The sequence below is a fragment of the Cebus imitator genome, unplaced genomic scaffold (assembly GCF_001604975.1).
Source record: "Cebus imitator isolate Cc_AM_T3 unplaced genomic scaffold, Cebus_imitator-1.0 Scaffold7, whole genome shotgun sequence".
NCBI classification, from domain to species: domain Eukaryota; kingdom Metazoa; phylum Chordata; class Mammalia; order Primates; family Cebidae; genus Cebus; species Cebus imitator.
The window spans coordinates 267205-288436 of record NW_016107322.1 but is presented as its reverse complement, the minus strand read 5'-3'; the positions used below and the strand labels follow the sequence as shown (position 1 = coordinate 288436).

The 21232-nt window shown below is 34.3% G+C and overlaps 1 pseudogene; it reads right to left on the bottom strand.

Annotated features, from left to right (window-relative positions):
• Positions 1-607: 607 nt before the first annotated feature.
• Positions 608-3484, bottom strand: LOC108311725 (annotated as a pseudogene).
• Between the last annotated feature and the right edge of the window lie 17748 nt (positions 3485-21232).

Sequence of the window (21232 nt, the reverse complement as noted above, 5' to 3'; positions counted from 1 at the left end):
CAGTAAAAGTCTTATTGAGGATAGTTTACTACAACAAATGTTGGCTAAATGTGCATATTTGAAGCACTCTGAGTGGTATATATTTTGCAATATTCTTTTGTTATCTTCAGCCAGATAACAAATGTGTACCAAATTCAGCATACATTTTCAGTTGCTACTAATGTCATAAGTTTTAAGAAATGTGTACAGTGTGAAAAACTTAAAAATATTCATGAAGAAAAATGTTTTAGAAGAACATAGATATTTTCAGGCAATTACATAGTGTCTCACTGTGTAAATTAAAAAAAAAAAAGATTTCTTTCCTGTAAAACAGATCACTGTTCAATGAGAGAATGTTTTCTACTTGTCTTAGTGCATTTCTTTTGTCTCCTCCTGAGTTGCATTATTTTGATCTATTCTTTATTTTTGTGTGCAAATGACGTGCCAGTGAAAATGAAAACTATCTCACGTGTAGAAAAAAAAAAAAGTCTGGATTTTAAAAACCAAGAGCTAATGAAATCCTTATTAAATTGCACCACCTTATTCAAGTAAAAAACGACATAAGCCCTAGTGATAAAGACAAAACACATTTCATGAAGAATGTAAAGATAACTGTCTGCTGAGTGTTTTAGTTCACATGTTTTAAAATGCTGCTGCAGGTTTTATGAGGAAAACGAGGGGAATATTTCCTAGCAAAAGGTGGGAATGTGGCCTGTGGTGACCCGAGGGGACCGCGAAACTGCAGGATGCCTGTGGACTCGAGGTTCTTGTTAAAGAGCAATTCATCACGGTTGTTCGAAATCCTTTGTTTCCTCTTTCCCCAAGCTTCCCATCCTCTACTAGCTAAGTTTCTATTATTTCAGTGTCTTTCTTCCTGTTACATAACTTGTCTAAGTAACTAGTGCAAATGTTTTTCTTCTCAACTCATTCATGTTTTCTTACCTCACAACAAAACTGATTTGTGATAAAACAGTTCTCCCACCACTCACAAACTAGCTGCCTCAAGAAGACAGGTACGAGACTTCCCACTGAGGCAGATTTGCCATTTCTTTTTTCTATTTTTCTCAGCTTACTGTCTTTGATATCAAACTTTTCAATTCTAGTTGGGACACTGATCTATTTGAGTCATTTAATTTCTCAACAACATCAGTAGGCTCGTGTTTTGAACTAAGTAGAGTAGTTCCTGCAATAAAGGAATCAAAATCAAACCCCTGATTTATTTCCCTATGTTTTTCAACCAGTTACTGTGAGGCTTCCTCTAACATTACCTGGGCTTTAGCCAATCCATTCCTTTCACATTTTCACTTGCCTTTTTTTAATCAGATTTATTTTCTCTGCTTTATTCTTTCCAATTGGAAAGATGTATGGTAACCTTGGGTTCATACTAATGATTAACTGTACTTGCTCTTCAAACTAAGTTATCTAAATATGATGAACTGGCTTTGTAGCTACAAATGTGGCTACCCCCCCAAATCACTATTTGTTTTCACGATAATCTGGGTACTTCCAAAAAGGCTCAGTAGAGTTATTAGATCCTCCAGGTATTTTATACTTTTCCCAATGTCCATCCAGATATTTGTGGGGATCAGTGTGTACTTCTTCTTCATCAGTGTTGTCAGACAGAGCTCTTGGATCAAGAGGAACTTCATCAATATCAAAGTGGTTATGTTCAGGCATTCTGAAAATTAACAATCATACCTTTCCCAGTTATAAATGTGACAGTGAGTTTCATCCATAAGCAAAATATCATAAAGTTTATCTACAATATGAAAAAGATTACTTGAAATTGGCTTATCCATTGGAAAATAATATATGCTCGTGTAATGATGGGAGAGTGCTTCTTCTGCTGTTAATCCATCTGTGGGGATAAAAATGTCAAAATTTGTTCCAGGAAACCCAGTGCTTTTCAGCTAATTCCCTGAAGCAGCTGAGTTAAAGATTTGTGTGTTTCAGTCATGCCATTTCTAATATAAACTGGAATTACACCAAGAAGTTCCTGACGATCTTCCTTATGCATAACAGAAATAGATTCTAAAATCAGCTGCATCTGTTCAAGTTCATGTGCACCTGCAAATAGGGTGTTACCAGTCAGCATTTCAGCAAAGATGTGCCCTGCAGCCCACAATGGTTTTATTATAACTGTTAGGAAAAACTGAAAGATGTGGCGATCCGTACCATTTAGCTACCAATCCTTCAGAAAGATGACCCTTATGAGAATAATGAGGATCCAGGACCTGTGCAAGACCAAAGTTTCCTATCTTCAGCACCACAACTTCAGTGTTAATGAAAACATTAGCTAGTTGGAGATATCTGTCCAACACATTTGCAGAGTGATATACCTAAGTCGCCATAGCAGCTGATATATGAAAATCCTGGCATGCTCTTCCAGTAAAGGGCCCTGCTTCAGCACATTAGCCAAGTCTGTCTCCATGTCATTCTGAAAAATGAAAATATTGTTAAGTTTGGTAAGAGAGCTCACATCGTTTGTTAATTGACTTCCACTGGTACCAGAAATTTCAAACAGTTTCACAATGTTATGATGTCAAATCTTCTAATAATTTTGATTTCATGTAGAGCATGTTTGAGACTCTGGGGATCAGTAAGGACAATTTTCTTGATGGATACTCTTTTGTCACAGCCATTGCTACAGCAGAAATAAACAAGCTATTGCCTCCACAACCCGATAGTTTTAAGTCCATGTATCCAGAGCCCAGATCAAAACCATGAATGTTCATGAGACTTTCTAATTTTTCTGCCAGTTTGAAACCTTACTATTGAGTTTTCCTTTTGAATTGTGGAACTTGTGTAAATAAGGAATAAAACTGACATCAAAAGGAAAGATATTTTAAACAGAAAGGGGAAAAATAATTCTGCTTCCACAGCAAGATGGTTTCTTGATGTTCATTGCATATTCCAAACAGGCTTGTTCAGTTCCTCTTGGATATAAAGCTCAAAAGCTCTACTCATATTGAGAATTTAAAAGACTGTGGTACTCATAGTTCCAGAAAGGGGCAGCAACTCTGCATATATTTAAAGAAAACACTCAAGAAGCTCAAATGGAATGAAATGATATATTATGCACTCAGATTTACTGTGCTAAACGATTTAACATTTAACAAAAATATGAATAAATATGCGCCCAACACAACAGGCCTCTATGAACATTCTCCTCACAGTGCAAACACATTCAGTGTTGGACTGGCCCTGAGCAGCATTGTTCTAAGGTGCTGGTGAGCACAATTTCCATTTTGCTTCTTTTCTTCCTTTGTTGCTATATATTTCATCAGAGAGCCTTGGCGGCTGTTGGTTAACAGATGTCTTTTGTTAGTGATCAGGTGGCCCCGGCTCACCACAATCACCACCAATGCTACTGTCCATTTTACTCTGACACGACGGGATCTCTACTCATTGAGAGAGTGTGGCCCACAGACAGCCCCCAGCGTGGGCTTACATCTCCAGCTGTACTGACGGCAGCAGCAGCTGCTTTGGCCACAGTTGCTGTCATGCCAAACTCTATTTCTTTAAACGCTTAACTTTTTTCCTTCCGTTAACTACATTTATTTGAAAAGGAAGTGAAAACTGTGGAGTATTAAAATACAGTGAGGGATGTAATTCTCAAATGCCTCCCACAAACCAGCAGCTTCAGCATTACCAAGGAACTCAGTAATTTAAAGTTTTGCACCCCATTCCAGACCTATGGAACATGAATCTGAAGAAGAGGCCCTGAAATCTGCCACAGGGAGCCTTTCAAAGGATTCCAATCTGCTCAAAGGTTTGAAAATTATCGACATGTAGAGTAAAATGGAGATGTTTATGAACAGAGTTCAGGTAACTTAGCAAATTTTGCAGGTTAAAAAGGCTCTTTGTTGTTTTGTTGATTTGTTGTTTATTTTTATTATTATTATTATTATTATTATTATTATTTTAGATGGAGTCTCATTCTGACACCCAGGCTGTGTAGTGCAGTAGCACGACCTCGGCTCACTGCAACCTCTGCCATCTGGATTCAAGTGATTCTCCTGCCTCAGCCTCCTGAGTAGCAGGGAGTACAGGGGTGTGCCACCATGCCCGGCTAATTTTTGTATTTTTAGTAGACAGAGTTTCATCATTTTGGCCACACTGGTCTCCACCTCTTGATTCCAACTTATCCTCCCCACTGGACTTCCAAAGTGATGGGATTACAGGTGTGAGCCACTGCCACCAGCCACCTCATATTTAAAATTAAAATATATGATAACAATAGAACAAATAATGGATGGGAGAAAATGAAAATAAAATGTTTTCAGGTCCTTATTCTGAAATTAATGGAGTATAAAACTATCAGAATGTAGATACTCAATAACTAAGGATGTATATTTTAAATTAGCCTGCTACCACGCCTGGCTAATTTTTATTTTTATTTTTTATATTTACTAGAGACAGGATAAATTGTTTTTCAGATCAAACATTTTACCAACTTCCATTTGCCTCAACTGAAGTTCAGATTATAAGTAGCAATCAAATTTCCAAGTTGATTTTTGCAATCTTAAGTTAAAATGATCCTTGGTAATATATAAGTGAGAATTATTATTTGCCTCTTACAGAATCCATATCAGGTAATGGTTACACAAACCACCAAATTTTCAAAAGCTTGCATTATTACTTATTGTGATTGGTTCCTTTTTTTCCCAAATGTTCCACATTTCCCAAAATTGTAAAATTCTGGTAATTTTATTTCTTTGATAGTTCTCACAGGGATCATCTCCTCTACAATACCACTGCTTCACGAGATCCACTTCCTCATTATTTGTTGGCTGGTGTCCTCTCGTAGACAGCTTATTCTTTTCTCATCAATTTATCTCACTGATCAGCTGACAAAAGATCCTTATCAAATACATAACTCCTGATGTTTATATTTTTTAACCTTTATCATCACTTGCAATGATATTCTTCTCAGTATGTATCTCAAAGGCATTATTTCCTTAAAATAATTGTTGTTTGTGTGGCCTCTTCCGTAATTAACAACTTTTGTTCTGTGTATCACAGGCAACATACAGAATGTCATGAAGAAGTCTGGGAAATCAGATTATTTGAGATCTTTTGCTAATACCTTCAACATTACATATTCTGTGTCTATACGAAATTTCTACTCAGAAACAAGAAAAATTAATATTTTTACACAATATTCAAGAATGAAGAATCCACACTGCTTGCTTCTAGCTATCACTCTAAAGCCAACTTCAACCACCTGATATAAACAGCTATTTCTTAGGTCAAAATATTTTTCCATGACTCCTAAAAATGCTTCTTCATGAGTTCAGGACTAAACCCAGCATATAATTTTGGGCTATGTTATGAATGTTTGTGTGGAAGAGATGAAAACCCACAATAAAATGTAACTCAGAAGTATAATATATTTAAAATCGAAGAGTTGGAAGGCTATGGCTATGTTCTAAGTAAGAGGTAATATGGTTAGGATTATCACAGCAGAAAGTGAAAGCATTTGCACTATGCACATATGTATAAGCTTTAGCCAAACAATTTGATAACACTGGATTTAGGATGAGAGCATACAAAAGAATTCAGTGCTGACTGAGGATTTTGCCTGAACAACACATAAAGTAGGGGAATATTGGGGGAAAGACTTGTTGTTGTTGTTGTTGTTGTTGTTGTTTTTGAAAGTGAAAATCAAGAATTTAGTATTGGTTATTTTAATGTGCAGGTGGTAATTAGTATTCCAAGAGCCTATTTTAAATAGCAGGTTGAAATGTGAGCATCAACAGCTAGAGGCATGATATGGGGGATATATATTGTGCTAACCCCCAAATCTCTCTGTCTTAACAGAATAGTTCTTAAATAATGGTTCAGTAAATGTTGTGTGACTCATTAAATGGCACTGTGACAAGTCTCCTATCATTTTGTGATTCCATCATCTTAAGCACGATACCTCTATACAGCCATCACAGAAAGCAATAGAGAATATAGAATATTATATAGGAGTATTTTACCTAGTACTGAAGAATTCTATATACTTCTTCATACATAACATAAACCAGAACTCAGTCACCTCGTGCTTAACTAAATTCAGAGGAAAGTTGAGAAATGTTTTTCTTCTGTTCATGCAGAAAATAATGTGACCAGTAAATCCTCAGCAATCTGTGACAATCTGTGTAATGAATGAGCAAGCTAAGAAGGATCTCTTTATAAGATTAATTTTACTGTGTCTAGAGATTTTTTTTAACTCTGCAGGGGAGGAGTTTCTTTTGACACAGGTAAGCTTCTGGGCAGAGATATCTTGTGCCATAGAACATAATGAAACAAGACTTGGCCATACTATACAAGGGATTGGAAAGGGAATTTAGGAGAGGTATCTTGTATTCTAAGGGAAGGATATTTGGATAGGAAAATCTTGTGCTACAAGAGGTCTTCAGACAGGGACATTTTGTTGTAAATGGTTGTGTTACCTTAACTGAGAGAAACAATTGTGTCAAATTTTGCTTACAGGCTGAGAAAGATGACTTCTGAGAAATTACCATTGGATTCAACATTTAGAAGTTAATTGCTACTTGAGACAGCTGTAGGGACAGAACTCTGGGCCGAAAAGATTGAATAAATATTACCGTTGTAAAAATGAGCAGAGAAAAGAGTGAATAATTATAGGACTTATAGGGTCATGGTAGGGATTTTTTCTTTTTTGGCTTTGTTCATGTATGCTTGTACATACAAGACTGATTCAGGAAAGATGCAGTAGTTAATTATGAAGAAGTAAGTGGGAAGAAATCCATATATAATGAGATTAGATTATCAAATGTGTTCAATTCAGTGCACAAGAAGACCTGACCTTGGACAGGACAACAGGTGGTACCTCAGTACATCACTCATTTAGGGAACTTAGTGACTCTGGTAGCTCTGTGTATTTTATTTTGGTTACTAACCCCCTACAAGCAAAATATTAGGGGACTAGAGGCCATGTACTGGAAAGTCATGAGTGTAGGAAGCTTGGATGTCAATGAAGATGTCATTATTGGCAATGTTCTAGGGTTTTACCATGGAATATGGCTGAGTAAATGAGAAGAAAGTTATTTGGTGGTGAATTCAAGGATTTAAAGATGTATAATGTATGTGACAGTATCAAATATAGCTTTATTTACTTCTGGAGTTTTTAGGATAAATTTCTCTGCAGAAGAATCCTGTCTCATAGAAATAGGTCCAAGTGATAAACTGAACCCTAAAGCATAAAAATCACCGTAGATATTGCAAACTCTTGCTTAATGACTTAAAATAAATTACTTCTGCTTTTCTGACTGACAATAAAAATGGAGAATTAAAATTTAGCTAAATTAAAATTTAACTGGTTATGTTTGACATAGTAATTATTTCTGTCAATTTGCCTTTGGTAATTAGTACATTATAATTAAACGCAAAAATTAATTTATTACTTTTGTTTTAAATGCATGAACATTTACTTATCTCAAAGGCAAAAAGAGGGCATTAAGAACTTTCTAAGTTGAAACTTTTAAGCTAAATAGAATTAAGGAACAATGGCATATATGTATGTAATTTAAAAACAAAATTTAATATAACACAAAATTTGCTTTTTTTGGTGAATACTAACTTGGACCTAAAGGTCATATTTTATTAAAGTACTAAACTCTACTTTTTATTTTGTTTCAATTTTGAAAATTCAAATTTACAGTTATTAATTTATTTTTAAAAAGCAACATTTTTTTTCATATTTTAAACTTGTTTGATAAGGTACATGTGAGTGTTAAATTAACAGCAATTTATGGACTAATATATATAGTTATTAAAATAACAAAATCCAATTTTAAAATATGACACAGAATTTTTTAACTGTACTTCAAAATATCATAGATTAGAGGGAGAGACCAAGAGAAGACAGGGAAGAGAAAGAGACAGAGGAAAAAAGAGATCAAGCAAAAATCTAAAAATAAATATTCTAGTTCCAAGAAAAATGATGTAATGGTGCAATATGCATTTAAAACTGAAGGCGCAAAAGCTTGGTTCACAGCATTCCTACTGGTCTTCTTTTTGCAGCCATTCCAAATGTCATTATTAAAGTGACTATTTACATATAGTGTCATAACATGGTAAGCTTAAAGGCTAAAGTTGGTACTGGAAAGGACTTCATTAAAAAGGCTATATTTTAAAAATAAGAAAGTCTTTTTACAAGTAATGTTAAATGGGAAATTAAGGCAATGACCCAAATAATTAAAGTAAAACAAACCCTATGCCTCTGAGGGAAAAATAGAAGTTTGAGGCTTAAATCATCACAAATTACTGTCTACATTCATCAAATTAATGGGGCAATTACTCAGTATGCACTTTAAATAGGTTACGTATCTTCAAATTGAAGTCATTTCTATTTGGAAACACTGATTTACTGACTTTGCTTTTTTCTTTTCCTCAAAGTGTCAGTGATTGATTTCATTTAATAAGGTGAACTAATTCTAATACTGACAGGAGTTAAGTTGTTTAGTTGGTCTCTACTGTCTAGCTGTGTTTATTTTATCTTGAAATCCATATATTTTGAGGGTCATATGTTAAACTTGTAGCAAATGTAGAAATCACATAATAAAATTTGATCCATTCAAGTTTTCTTCAATATGAAAATTAGAAACTTATGACCATTAAAACGCTACATACCTGTTATTTCCTGACAATCTTTGAAAACCTTTTAAAATGCCGTCAGAGCCCACCATCTTATGTTTTTCATAAACATCAACATCAAAGGGCACTGACAATTGATGAACAGCAGCAACATGTACTCTGCTTCAATAGTTTATCTGTTTCTTTTCTTTCCTTCCTTTTCTCTTCCTTGCTTTTTTCTTCCCTTTCTTTTCCCCTTCGTACCTTCCTCCCTCTTTCCTTCCCTCCCTTCTTTTCCTCCCTTCCTCCCTTCCTCTTTTCTTCCTTCCTTCTTTCCTTCCTTCCTTTTTTTCCTCCCTCTCTGGCCCCTATTTTTTTCCTTCTTTGTTTTTTCTTCTCTCACCCTCTTTTATTCTTTCTTTGCCAAGAGCAAATGATGAAAAATAGGAAATGGCAATGAAAATAAGGAAAAATTGCTTAAAACATTATAAATTCAGTTACACAATTTTAAATAAAATAGAAATGGTATGTGTTCTTACCACAAAAAGGATCATCATAGGAGGTAATATATATTAGTTTGTTTTAGCCATTCCACAAAGTATATATGTATCAATACATAATATTACCCAACATAAATATCTACAATTTTTACTTGTCAATTTTAAAAAAAGATGGAGATTTTAAAGCCAAAATTTAAAACAAATTAGAAAAAGAATTCTACAAAGGCAAAACTATTGTGGAAGAAGGAAGTAAATCAAATTTATTTATCTACTCAATTGATAAATGGCATTGGAATTGGGTCCAGTTTTGTGATTCTGGAATTGAAGTTTCTAAGAGTTTGTGTGTTTGTGTCTTTTGATGGGCACATGCATTGCATTGACATCTGCTGTGTGTTCACTGATGCAAAACCATGGGTCACAGGTTGTGGGACAATTTTTTTGTGTTTTTTAAGTAATAATTTAAAATTTTACCATGAATGTATGATAGTTCAGTTATTCCATACCACATTCAGTTTTTCCATTTTTATATCTAAACTAAGAATATTCTTTCTTTTGAATTTTAACCAATTGTGTACTTGTTTTGCGGTATATCACCTTGGTTTGGATTTGCATCTTGCTAAAAAATAATTACATTGAAAACAAGCTTATTTCTTTATTGGACCTTGAGATAGTATTTCGTTTCATGCATATAAATTCCTTCCTTTCCTACTTTCATTTTGATCTTTGTCTTTTTTAAGAACATTAGATTTTTTTTACAGATTTTTATACAACGTCACATATGAGTGTTACAAAACAATGCATGATTTTTTCAGGAAGAGGCAATAGTACTTACGGCTTCCTTTATTCACTCTCTTGGGTGGGTCATTTTTTAGCAAATAAAAGTTCTTAATTTTAATGTAATAATTTGTATATCTTTTATATCTAATACTGTTAAACTTCTATTTTAAAAAATCTTTACCTCATGTTACTGAAGCTTAAAAAATATATTATTTTATCTTTATTTTTACAAGCTTTATTGTCTCACATTACCTGTTTGGATTCGTCAAGCTTTTTTGCATAGCATTTGGCACCACGGTTACCTCTACTTACTGAAATTCTTTGTGTCTCATCTAGAATATTAGTAGATTACGTGTAGGCATATATTTAAAGAACAAAAAGCTGTCACACTTCCAGAATAAGTTTCATTAGGGCATTTTCCTCCTTGTAGTGTTATCTTCTATATTTAGCTGCTGTGGATAAATATAAATCAAGTCTTAATTTCATCATCCTATTTCTTTTTTCTCCTGTACCTAAAATTTCTACCTTTTCTGGATTTTTTCTATATCATGTAAGACATATGTGGATGTTTTTTTATAACGAAATATGCATTCCTGCAAAACATCCCTTCTTTAATATTCCGCTACAGCTATTTATCAATTTCCCATTTCTTTCACTCAAAACTCTTAAAGAATTGTGAATATTCTCTCCAGTTATTCACCTACCTTCTTTTCACAACTCACTCCATTCCAGACCATTTATTTCTTTTCTATCTTAGCACTGTGTATCAAAAATGGGTCACCATCATGATACTCAGCCTTGACAAAGTATTCTGTCTGAGGTGAATCTTTCAATAAGGTTACGTTCTGAATGCATGTGGTATGCACTGGCATTTTCATGAGCCTCTTGTTCTGAGCCAATGATTTTTCCAGCAACCAGGCTCCCATCTCATGGGCTACATTTGCTCATATATATATCGTTTTTAATGCGATTTTAATAGCCCACACATGCGTTTGATTTATCTACTTTTATAGCATGAGAACCTCTTTAGCTATCAGATATATTTAAGATTTTTCTTTTCAATGGCATACCTGAATCAGTATTTTAGGTGTTGGCTTGGGATAGGTGAAGGCCAACCTATGTTCTGTGGCTAATCTTGCCTGCTTTTCATAACTTTCTTAACTTTCTTTTCATAAATATTACCTGCGTAACAAACAAATCTTTTATATAATGATTTTCCCATGTAACTTCCCAGCATAGCCAGGCTTTACATACTGTTTTAAAAATTCTTTCCACATTTTTATTTTGGCTAAATCAAAATGAGGGACTGCGTAAGGGTACAATTCAGATTTGAAGAATCTAATGTTGAATCTATCTGAATTGATTACTGACATGAGTAATGATTTTCTCTCTTTCAGTGTTACAAACATTAACAAAATCTCATATTGCATGGCAACACTTTCATATTTTAAAATGTTATACCAAGAGGTTTTCAATTTTTTTAGCAATGAGAAAAATCCCCTTCTTATTCAGGGGAAGGAAATAAATGCTCCCTCTGGCTTAGGAATGAACTAATTATTTGTCATCATTCTAAACAAATAGATATGATCATTTAAATGGTGTTTCAAGCATTGGCAAAGAGCATTAGCATTCAAAGTAAAACCATGGCACTTTAAAATTCTCATCAGAGCTGATCAGTTAACAAAAGTGGGTCATTAGAAAATAACTAACTAGGCATTTCATTAATGCACAAATAACCCAAATTAATGTTCATAGTTTCACACTTGCCTAATATGCATGTGGACAATTGTGTTCAAACGTAACTTCTTTTTCCCATGTTACTATTCTTAATTATAAATTGTATTTTAATGTATTTATATAAAAACACTGGGGAAATAGAAAATGCAAGAGGCAGAAAACAAATTCAGAGCTGGTCATTTGATTATAACTTCAGGGTCACTAGCTCTATTTATATTTCAGGTCTTTTCTACTTTGACATTAGAGCAGATCTCTTGCTCCTTTGAATACACTCTTCTTTTGGCGGAAATGCCTTTACACTCTCTTTATTTTCTTCCTGTCTCTCCAACAGTTCTTTCTCCGTAGTATCCTTTCTGCCATCACCGCTTCACAGTCTTGGGAACTGGGAATCACTCCTGATGCCTCTGTTTTCTACATACCCCATATCCAATAATATTAGTCATGATGCTCTAGCGAAACTGAACAAAGAGTGTGTGTGAGTTTATATATAATATATATGCATCATTCACAGAGGTAAGCATTGTTTTCTTTACTCATTCTACCAATGTAAATGCTTATCTTTTCTGGAAACACCATCACAAACACACTCCGAAATAATGATTTACCAGCTCTCTGAGTATTCCTTAGCCTAGTCAAGTTGGCACATTAACCATCATAACAATAAACATAAGTTTTTGTATATTTCATTTCATTATAATCTAAAATTTCACCCACTATTTTTTTATTTCACAAGTTAATGCAAATAACCAAAATCATTTTTCTGGACTATGATAATTGCAGTTATTACTGGTTTCCCTAAATGAACCATGCTTCTCCTAGCCACACATTATGAATATTTATTGAGTAAAAATGTATTCTTATCATTCTTGTGCTTTTTATATTAAAAGGGCTTCTAGCCACTTTAAATGAATAATTTCCAAAATAATCTATTACTTGGCTATGGTTTTATTTAATGATTTTCCTGTGTAACTTCCCAGCATGTTTTCTTGAAAGAAAATATGGATTGCAATGCCTAGCCAGGTTTTACATACTATTTTAAAAAGTCTTTCCCTATTTGTATTTTGGCTAAATCTAATTTGTCATTTAAGCATTTGCTCAAATGTTACTTCATAAATAAATCATTTAATGAACACTAAAATTGATTAAGTAGCCAGAGTAGATGGTCTCATAGTGTGATGGTTAATAATGAATATTAACTTGATTGGATGGAAGGATGCAAAGTATTGTTCCTGGGTGTGTCTGTAAGGGCATTGCCAAAAGAGATTAACCTTTGAGTCAGTGGACTGGGAGAGGCAGACCCACACCTAATCTGGGTGGGCACCATCTAATCAGCTGCCAAAATAGCTAGAATAGAGCAGGCAGAAGAACCTGGAAGGACTAGACTGGCTGAGTCTTCCGACCTTCATGTTTTCTCCCATGCTGGATGCTTCCTACCCTCGAACATGAGACTCCAAGTTCTTCAGTTTTTGGACTCTGGCCTTACACCAGTTGTTTCCCAGGGGCTCTCAGGCTTTCTGCCACAGCCTGAAGGCTGCGCTGTTAGTTTCCTGACTTTTGAACTTTCGGGACTTGGAGTGGCTTCCTTGCTCTTCAGTTTGCAGGTGGCCCACTGTGGGACTTCATCTTGTGATCATGTGAGTCAATGCTCTTTAATAAACTCCCTTTTATAGATACATCTATCCTATTTGTCTTATCCCTCTAGAAAACCTTGACTAATACACATAGAATGCTGCATTTTACATTTTCTAAAACATGGAACGTACTCCACAACCTATTTGAATGTCACCACACTACAGTATAAGCTCTAGGACAGAAGGGATGCTATATTTTGTACACTAGTGCATCTCAAACATCTTACAAATGCATATGACACAGAAGAGGACTACATGGTGAATTAGTATGCTTTATCTTATAATTCACTTGATTTTGGAAGATGCATAAAATTCAATTGATGTTAATCCTCCTGATGAATTAATAACTGTCCTTTTTGGTAAGATACATTTTGTCTAAACAAAAATTAGGTCCTAATTTTGTCTAAACAAAAATTAGGTCCATGATACCAATTACTATACATTCAATCTGATAAATGAATTATGCCCCTTTTGCCAGTAGACTATAAATTTACTCCCTGGGGACATTGAGCCAGGTAGACTCTGAAGCAGTTACAAGACAGAGCTGAAACTAACGGCACTCTAATCATGGAAATAATTGCAAACTCTATCTTGAGAACAGAGGTGAAAATTTCTCCCTGTACACTTTGTGAGACAACCTGGGAGAGCAATGGTAGCCAGCCTTAAAATTCCACACAGAGACACAAGAATTTCTCCCTAGTAATATTTATCAATAGTTTATGAAAAAAAACAACTTGCAGATACTTTCTTTGTTGGTATCTTTTACGTAAGCGTCTGGGAAGATTATTTTCCAATAAAATAAAAGTTAAGAAGCTCCTCCGTTCTACACAGAGCTTTCATTTCAGCTTAAAAAATATCCTACTCTTAAATATGAAAAGAAAACCAAGACTCGGTAGACAGTAGCAGAAAACGCCTAACTTGAAACACTGATATGAAAGCATGCAGACACATAAAAGGAATCCAAGGAAAGAGATCACTCGGGAAGCAGAAAAAAGGGAAATATAAGTAAATAAACAGTATTTATATCATAGAAGAAAGAATAATAGAGTATCCATACAAACACCAAAAGACTCTACAAAGGAACAGTAAGAAAGATTTCAACAGGACTTCCTCCAAGAAATAGAAAAAGTTGCTAAACTAGCTGAAAGTACTGAGAGAAAAGTGACATTTCTGGTGGAAAGTTAAAATATATTTTATCACAAATCCATGGAAAACTAAGGAAACAGAAAAATATCTATTACTTATTCTAGGGAAAACATATATTTTACAGGTAAGAGAATAAAGTCATGATAAAATAAATTTGCATCTTATAGATCATTATTACTTACAGTAATAATGATCTAGTCTATAATGTTAACATCTAATACTGAAGAAGCACAAACTTAAGATACAATTATAAGAGTGTGCACACTCATGTGAAGACAGATAGAGAGGTAATTGTATTTTTTCTTAGCTTCACTTAAAAATATTTTCAAGGAGAAGCCAAAACATATATATATATATATATATATATATATATATATATATTTATAGACATACATGTCTATAAATACACACACATACACACACATGCACATACATACATACATATATATTTTTACCTTTTTTTGAGACAGAGTCTCATTCTGTCACCAGGCTGGAGTGCAGTGGCGTGATCTCCGCTCACTGCAACCTCCACCTCCCGGGTTCAAGCGACTCTCTTCCCTCAGACTCCTGAGTAGCTGAGATTACGGGCGTGTGCCACCATGCCCAGCTAATTTTTGTATTTTTAGTAGAGATGGGTTTCAGCTTGTTGGCCAGGGTGGTCTCCATCTCTTGACCTCATGATCTACCCACATCTGTCTCCTAAAGTGCTGAGATCGCAGGCAGAGGCCACTGTGCCTGGCCATATATATACATATCTTTTAAGAAACAGAGACAAACACAAGAAGAAAGTAGTTACAGCTTGTACAGCTTTTGCCTCTGTGCAATTGAAATTAGTGTAATGAGAGATGTGGGAGGGTGCCGTTGTTTTTCAGCATCTGTTGGGTAGAACACTAATTGTGTAAAATATGAATATCTGTATCTCTAATACAAGTGTTGCAACCAAAAAAATATTACATATGCCCAGGTATTCTATAAACCTTTTGTACAGAAGCATATCCTGAAATGTTTCATTCTAATTCTGACAAAACACATGATTAATTAGATAGGGAATTTAATTCTGCATGAATATATGGATTGGCTCTTTTGAGTATTTACTTTTCTGAAATTGTTTCTTAAAAATTAACAATATACATGTTTGCTAGGTTACTATTGTAAAAACTGGTAACGCGGTAAATATATATATATATATATATATATATATATATACACTTCGGTTACAGATTTTTACAATAGTAACCAATAAAAATATGTTTTACTATGGTAAAAACTGGTTTTTACCATAGGAAAAATACATTTTTACAGATACATACATTTATAAAGTGCAGTGTTGTGAATTAAAGTAAGTTGTATTTCTGTTAATGCAAATGCTATCAAACGTAATTGTATTTAACTCTAATGGTAATGTGGTACTATGGAATAATGCTTTTTTTTAGTATAAACCGAGACATTTTAAACAAGTTAACTTATTCTTTATTTTTCTATAAACTCTCTTAGATGCATCAATATGCATTAAGGAAGTTTTACTCACTATTTTTGTGAATGTAATACATTAGCTTTTATTATAATTTTGTAACAGTTATTAGTAATTACTACTTTTACTTTATATATCTTTAATTGAAAAACTTGTCTTATATTTAAATAAAGTATTACACATTAAAATATTATTACACACATCAACATAATCAATGTGGGCATTTACCTTAATATGAGACATCTTTCCATTCATTAGATGCCTAAATGAGTCAGTATAATGATGCTTTTGAAGAATTAATATAATGAAAAACTTCATTAGTTTATAGACTGAGTGACAAGAAATTTACAGAAGTTATTCTGTATTTGCTAACCATTTCTGTAGAAGCAGACATAAATTTATATGAAATAAATTTATGGAGTTTGGGTGCAATTTTTTTAAATGTGTATTTTGCATAGTGGTCAAGTCATGACTTTTAGTGTATCCATCGCCCAAATAATGTACATTATTATACTCATTAAATAATTTCTCCCCATCCACCTTCTCACCCTTCTGAGTCTCCATTATTATTCCACTTTCTCTGACCATGTGTACGCAGTTTTTAGTGCCCATCAATGAATGAAAACGTGATTGTTTACGTTCTGTGTCTGGCATGTTTCACTTTAAATAATGATCTCTAGTTTTATCCGTGTTGCTACAAAAGATGTTCTTATATCCTCTTATTTATTTATTATATTTTGGGGAACAGAGCCTCACTGTAACACCTGAGCTAGAGGTCAGTGACATGACCATAGATCACTGTAGCCTCAGACTCCTGGGCTCAAGTGATCCTCCTGCCTCAGCCTTGGGAGTAGCTTGGACTACAGATGTCAGGTGCCATCATGTCTGGCTAATATTTTAAATGTTTTATAGTGACAGGGTTTTGCTATATTGCCCAGGTTGGTCTTGAAATTCGGACCTCAAATGATCTTCCTGCCTAGGCTTCCCAAAGTGCTGTGCTTACAGGCATGGGCCACTTGTTCCAGGCCATTTTTTTTTTTTTTTAATGGCTAAATAGTAATCTAATTTGTAAATATGTCACATTTTCTTTATAAAATCATCAATTAATGGATATTTTGTTTCATTCTTATTATGAAAAGGAATAGGAAAAAATTGTGAATAATGATGTGAATCATGCTATGAGATAAGCATTCATGTGCAGGCATATTTTTGATATATTGTTTTTTTTTTTCCTTTGGGTAGATACTCAGTAGTAGGCTTCTGGATTGAATTTTAGTTACATTTTCAGTTCATTGAGAAATGTCTCTATTGTTTCCCATAGGGGTTGTACTAATTTACATTCCCACCAAAAGTGTATAAGCTTTCCTTTTCTCTACATTCTTGCCAACATTTGCTATTATTTCTTTTCTTTTTAATAATAGTCATTCTCACTGGGATAAAATGATATCCCATTGTGGTTTTAATTTGTAGTTCTTTGATAATTAATGATGTTGAATCTTTTTTCATATATCAATTGACTACATGTTTATTTTATAGATTAAAAATTGTCTATTTTTATACCAGTACCGTGCTGTTTTGTTGCCTATAGCTTTATAATGTAATTTGAAATAGGATGCCTCCAGCATTATCCTTTTTCCTTTGGACTGCTTTGACTGTTCAGTACTTTCTTGGTTCCATGTAATATTTTGGATTGTTTTATTCTATTTCTCTGAAAAATGAAGTTAGCAATTTAATAAGAATTGCATTGAATCCAGATTTCTTTGGGCCATATAGTCATTTTCATGATATTAATTTTTCTAACACACGAGCATGGTATGCTTTTCTATTTGTTTGTGTCATCTACAATTTCTTTCATCAATGTTTTGTAGCTTTTGTTGTAGCAATCTTTTACCTCCTTGGTTAAATATATTCCTAGGTATTTTATTTTAAAAGCTATGTAAAAATATTAAAATATTTGACCAAGGAGACAAAAGATCTATTTTATCTTTTTGTAGATTAAAAGAGGTTTTTTTTGTTTGTTTGTTTTTGGTTTTTTCTTGTTTTTTTTTTTTTTTTTTTTTTTTTTTTTTTTTTTTTTTTTTTTTTTTTTTTTTTTTTTTGAGCCAATTCAATCCAACCTCCGTCTTCTGATTTCAAGCAGTTCTCCTGCCTCAGTCTCCCATGTAGTTAGGACTACAGGCTCATGCTACTGTGCCTGGCTAAGTTTTTGCATTTTTAGTAGACATTGGGTTTCACCATGTTGGCCAGGCTGGTCTTGAACACCTGACCTCAGGTTATCTGCCTGTCTTGGCCTCCCAAAGTGCTAGGATTACAGGCATGAGCCACCACACTCGCCCAAGAGGTTGTTTTTAATCTCTTGAATTGCTTTCGTGATTTTGTTCTGAGCTAGATTGTTATTGGTGTATTGAAATACTGCTGATTTTTCTGTATACTAATTTTGTATTCTACTACTTTACTAAATACATTTAACAAATCTAAGAGTTTTTTTCTGGTGAGATCTTTAGTTTTATCTAAATGTAAGATTATATTATCAGCAAGCTAGGATAATTTGACTTCCTCTTTTCCAATTTGGATGTTTTTATTTCTTTCTTTTGCCTGATGACTCTGGCTAGGACTTCCAGTATTATGTTAAATAACAGTGGTGAAATTGGTCATCCTTGTCTTGTTCTAGTTCTTAGAGAAAATTAAATGTTTTATCCAATATAATGCTGGCTGTGAATTCCCCAGTGGGAACATGAACCACAGGACAACATTTACCTTCTCCCATATTGGGGAGTCATTCCTGGTTCCCAGCTGGCTTCAGGCATGCAGGCTGTCTGTTTTCCTTATCCTTCCTAGATTTTGGTGTACCTTTTCATTTTTCTGTTAGTCTTTCATGTTGCCTCTTGGAAAATGTATTCAAAGCATGATTGACCCAGGTGCAGGGTTCATGCCTGCAATCCCAGCAGTTTGGGAGGTCAAGGCGGGTGAATCAGGAGATCAGGAGTTTGAGACTATCCTGGCTAACATGGTGAAACCTGGCTATACTAAAAATACAAAAAATTAGCCGGGCATGGTGGTGGGCGCCTGTAGTACCAGCTACTCAGGAGGCTAAGGCAGGAGAATAGTTTTACCACGAGAGGCAGAGGTTTCAGTGAGCTGAGATCGCACCACTACACTCCAGCTTGGGTGACAGAGGGAGAGTCCATTTCAAAAAAAAAAAGAAAAAAAAAAAAAGCATGATTGCATGCACATTATTTTAGTTCTTCCAAGTGGATCAAGTGTACTTGAAATGCTTCTAGTCAGCCATTAAAACACAAAAAACAAGCAATTTTTTTAAAGTTACTAATTTACATATTATATCTACTTGTTTTTAAGATTTCCTCAAAGGCAGCTAAGTATATTGTTATCATTTTGTGTCTATTAATGTCTTTATTATTCAATTTAATGTTCAAAAGATATTTATTTTTTCTTTTGTAAGAACTGTGTATTATTTACAACACGCATTTAGTTAGATTAAGCTATTGAACACATGCATCTATCAATCCCTGAAAAGTGATAAAGTGGCAGTAAGGAGTTCTAATAGAAATGGAATATCAAAGACAATAAATCAATTAAGGAGTTTGAATAGCAACTGAATGTACTATGACATGAAAAAACCACCAAGCATAACTAGAAGACCAGGAAATTCAGTATCTCATTATTTATGATATTCAAAGATATAACAAAGAAAAAAATATAAAGGCTATTAAAAGAATGGGCTGGGTGCTGTGGCTCAGGCCTGTAATCTCAGCACTTTGGGAGGCTGAGGCAATCGGATCACAAGGTCAGGGGTTTGACACTAGCCTGGCCAAGATGGTGAAACTCTGTATAATAAAAATACAAAAATTTCCTGGGTGTAGTGGTGCACGCCTGTAATTCCAGCTACTTGGGAGGCTGAGACAGGAGAATTACTTGAACCAGAGAGGCAGAGTTTGCAGTGAGCCAAGATCGCACCATTGCACTCCAGCTCTGGGCAACAGAGCAAAACTCCACCTTGAGGTGAGGGGGAGAGGGAAGTAATGGTATGGTATGGAGTATAATGAAGAGTCTTAGAATTAAAAAAACTTGATAGGAACACAAGTAAAAATATTCAGATGTAAGATGTAGACGTCTATATCTTACATCTGAATATGTTTACTTATTTTTAGAAAACAGCAGACAAAAATATGAGAGAAAAAATCTTACACAAAATAATTTATAAACAGTGTAGAAAAAGAAAAAGATTGATTAGTGTAATGTAGTCTGGAATTCTGAGTCTATATCTTGGAATGTATTTGATTACAAAAGCCAAATGGAAATAAACTAAATAATCACTAGGGTAAGATCTGACCAAATGCTAAAGACATTTACTAAGAAAATCAAACTATTGCCCTTCTACATATTTTAAGGATGCATTAAAATAAGTATGTATATGTACAAGATTAAAGGGTCCAGATAAAATTAGCACACTACTGCCAGGTAAGTGCTGGAAGGGAGAATCCAGTTAAAGTAAGACAAAGAACAATGTCTTCATAAAATTTCTACAAGAATATAAATACATGCCAGAGTTTTTGTGATTTTCCAGAATTAGTACTTCTCAAAATGAAGTTGGACAAGCTACTTTGTATAATAAACCATACCATTATATCATTTGGTCATTTCAACTATCTTACAATCTATCTATCTCAGTGTATGGTGACAGTTACGAAATGGAAAATAAGCAGGATCCCTTTGCATTGTTTCTCTGTGTAGTTTGTTCTGATATTGAAATTGCTCATCTGTTGTGTTGTCTGGATTGTTCTTTCTGCTGTTGCCCTCCTCTGGAGTACTGACCAAATTGGTGAGTGGTCGGGTATTCAAGTACCAGAAAACAAAGAAGCAAATAAAAGAGAGCTTTTAGTATGTTTCTCAAGATTGGTCCCTGGTGCCTTAAGTAGTTGGTCTGGTGAAGTCATGTTTTCCTGGATGTTGCTGATGCTGGTGGATGTTTGTCAGTGTCTGGGCTTTGAAGAGTTACGTATTTATTGTTGTCTTTTCAGCATGGGTTTGTTCGTACCCGTACTTCTTGGAAAGTCTTTCCAGGTACTTGAAGGAACTTGGGTGTTGTGATACACGTTTTGGTCACTACAGCCATAGTGGCATTTAGAGGCAATCCAAGCTATGGAGACCTTTGTTTTTCTCTCCTATTTTCTCCCTAACAAATGGCATCTCTGTATGTGTGTGTGTGCTTAGCTTCCTGGAGTTTGGGGAGGGGTGATAAATGCACCTCTGTGGTCACCACCACTGGGATTGTGCTGCATCATATTTAAAACCAGTGCGACACTGATTCTTGTCCAAATCCTGAAGCAACCACTGTCTGGTTATTGCTGATTTTCCCTCAAAGCCCAATGGCTCTACAATCG